The following is a 3,273-nucleotide window of genomic DNA, read 5'->3' as shown; positions in this document are numbered from 1 at the left end:
ATTTATTAATGTTGCTAGGTTAAAATAAAATGTTATGTATCCAGTAGCTCCAATAGCTTGTACAAATAGTGTAAAATAATTAAAAAATCTTTTTTGGACCTTAGTGAGGCCTTGCAGGGCAGGCAGGCCCAGCCAGCGTGCAGCCACAGCTGGGGAGACTGAAGCTGGGGCATCGTACACGCAGGTGCTACCTGGCTGGGCTGTGAGCTGGCCGCAGCATTGGCAGCGAGGCCTCCAGAATGCCAGTTGGAGCTCTGCAGGGCAAAGCAGAGGCTGCACCCTGGTCGCAGGCAGGGGTAGAAGGCCAGTGGGTCCGCTCTGCCACCCACAGTGGATGCGGATGCAGCAGCGGCGATGGATGCCCTAGAGGCAGAGAGCTTCGCTCTGTCCTTCTCTGACGCCTCTGATGCAGAATTTGATGCTATGGTTGGATATTTAGAGGACATTATCATGGATGATGAGTTCCAGTTATTACAGAGGAATTTCATGGACAAGTACTACCAGGAGTTTGAAGACATAGAAGGAAATAAGCTAACCTACACGCCTTTTTAAAATAAATATATTTCTTTGGTAGAAAAGTATATAGAAGAACAGCTGTAGGAGTGGATTCCTGGATTTAACATGCCGGCTTTCACTACAACTTTACAGCGCCATAAAGATGAAGTGGCTGGTGACCTTTGCAATATGCTGCTCACATTTACGGATTTCCTGGCATTTAAAGAAATGTTTCTGGACTACTGAGGAGAAAAAGAGGGCCGGGCCCTGGACTTGAACAGCGGTTTAGTGGTGACTTCACTATGCAAATCATCTTCTGTGCCAGCCTCCCAGAACAATCTGCAGCCCTAGGCCCCACATCTAGGCGGTGGGCTCTTCCTGGACGTCGGCAACTCAATAGAGTGGGAGAGGCTTTGGCTAATGATGTCAGAAGAATACATACTAACTCTGTTCTGCAGCTCATTAATGTTAAGTATTGATGGGTCAGAAGAAAATTACTTGACCTTCCTGGGACAAGACGTTCTTGCTTTTGGTAACCCTAGTACTCCTCCTTGAGTAGACCCCTCTCTCCGACTTCAGAGTCTGGCTCCTGCAGCAAACCCAAGTCCAGCATTCCACCTAGGATTCCCGCCCCCAGGATTCATGTCGGGGTGTCTGTGTTGGGAAAATCCACCATCGCCAACTCTCTTGGCCCAGCTGGCCTTACATATCCACTCAGGCTTTTCGTGTACTCTCAGCTCTTTATATGGATCACAGCCCTGCAGCCTCAGTGGGCGTTTTGACTGGGAGTAATTACCTAGGGGTTAACTCAAGTTAGCTGCCGATCTCAAGATTTCTGAAAATCCTACCATCACAGCTAGTAGGAATCAACTTACAGAGATTTCCTTTACCTAAAAGCTAATGTGAAAATGAATTCCTAGTCTTTCATGTGCAGTCTTTGTATCACTGTCTTCTACAGGTCCAGATGTTGTCCCATTATTTCTATATCCCTCATTTACGTGTTTTTGAAAAAATATTTTTGTAGGTGAATACTCAGGCTAACCTAGTGGATACAGTCTTGGAACTTCTGATTATCCACTTCAAGATCAAAGTGTTATATACTGTGTGTTTTTTAGCTGTTAGTGTTGTGAAAGCTAAACAGTCTTGGAACTTCCATGATTACCCACTTCAAGATCCAAGTATTATATGCTGTGTGCTTTTTAGCTGTTATCCATTTTACTGGGTGCCAGTGAATGTATGCTGGAAGTAGTCTAAAAGATATCCTTTTCTTAGACCATGTTCGTGTTTGTGCAGGTTTGCTTAATACCCTTTCTATGTAAATCAGCTCCTTAGGTTTGGGGTAGGGGCTCTGTGCTTCCTTCTTGGCTGTCAAAATAACCCCACCAAGATAGTGTTCCATGGTCTAGCTTAGCATGAGTAGGAGATAGCAAACAGCTTTACTGGTCATCTGCTTAGGTTCAGTACATTGTCTTATTACAGTGTTTGATAAAACGTTACTGGCCAGAAAACATGGATGAAAGAAAAAATATAGTAGTTCAATTCCCAATGTATATTTTTTTGTTTTTATTTTTCAAGTGAAATTAGAATCTCTAAAAAAAATTTCTTTTTAATTGCCTTTACTGACTTAGGAAACACACTGGACTCTGAGTTTGATCTGAAAGTGACAGAGGAGAAAGGCCTTGATCATTTGTAATCAGATTATTATCTGTTCTTATGATGTTGATGCATGGTTGGAAGAACCTAAGGAGACTGTGAAGAGGGCATTTTGTGTGAATCTAAATTGATGTTATAAAAGGTAACTGTCTCTGCCTAGTGGAAGTGATTTATTATTTGGCATAGTCAAGCCTCAAGATAATTTTAGGGTTGCCTAATGATGTACTGTTAGCTTTCTTTACTTTTAACTTTAAAAGTAATTTAAAAGTTAGTGAAAAAACAGCCTTCTGAATGGGAGAAAATAATAGCAAATGAAGCAACTGACAAACAACTAATCTCAAAAATATACAAGCAACTTATGCAGCTCAATTCCAGAAAAATAAACGACCCAATCAAAAAATGGGCCAAAGAACTAAATAGACATTTCTCCAAAGAAGACATATGGATGGCTAACACACACATGAAAAGATGCTCAATATCACTCATTATTAGAGAAATGCAAATCAAAACCACAATGAGGTACCACTTCACACCAGTCAGAATGGCTGCGATCCAAAAATCTGCAAGCAATAAATGCTGGAGAGGGTGTGGAGAAAAGGGAACCCTCCTACGCTGTTGGTGGGAATGCAAACTAGTACAGCCACTATGGAAAACAGTGTGGAGATTCCTTAAAAAATTGCAAATAGAAATACCTTATGACCCAGCAATCCCACTGCTAGGCATACACACCGAGGAAACCAGAATTGAAAGAGACACATGTACCCCAATGTTCATCGCAGCACTGTTTATAATAGCCAGGACATGGAAACAACCTAGATGTCCATCAGCAGATGAATGGATAAGAAAGGAGTGGTACATATACACAATGGAGTATTACTCAGCCGTTAAAAAGAATTCATTTGAATCAGTTCTGATGAGATGGATGAAACTGGAGCCGATTATACAGAGTGAAGTAAGCCAGAAAGAAAAACACCAATACAGTATACTAACACATATATATGGAATTTAGAAAGATGGCAATGACGACCCTGTATGCAAGACAGCAAAAGAGACACAGATGTGTATAACGGACTTTTGGACTCAGAGGGAGAGGGAGAGGGTGGGATGATTTGGGAGAATGGCATT

General features: G+C 41.9%; 1 pseudogene; it reads left to right on the top strand.

Moving 5' to 3' along the window:
• Positions 1-354: 354 nt before the first annotated feature.
• LOC106990504 (ADP-ribosylation factor-like protein 2-binding protein) lies at positions 355-846 on the top strand (annotated as a pseudogene).
• The last annotated feature ends 2,427 nt before the right edge of the window (positions 847-3,273 follow it).

The sequence above is a fragment of the Ovis aries genome, chromosome 6, assembly GCF_016772045.2.
Source record: "Ovis aries strain OAR_USU_Benz2616 breed Rambouillet chromosome 6, ARS-UI_Ramb_v3.0, whole genome shotgun sequence".
NCBI lineage: Eukaryota > Metazoa > Chordata > Mammalia > Artiodactyla > Bovidae > Ovis > Ovis aries.
Note: the sequence above shows the minus strand (reverse complement) of the source record. Positions and strands in the feature narration are given on the sequence as shown.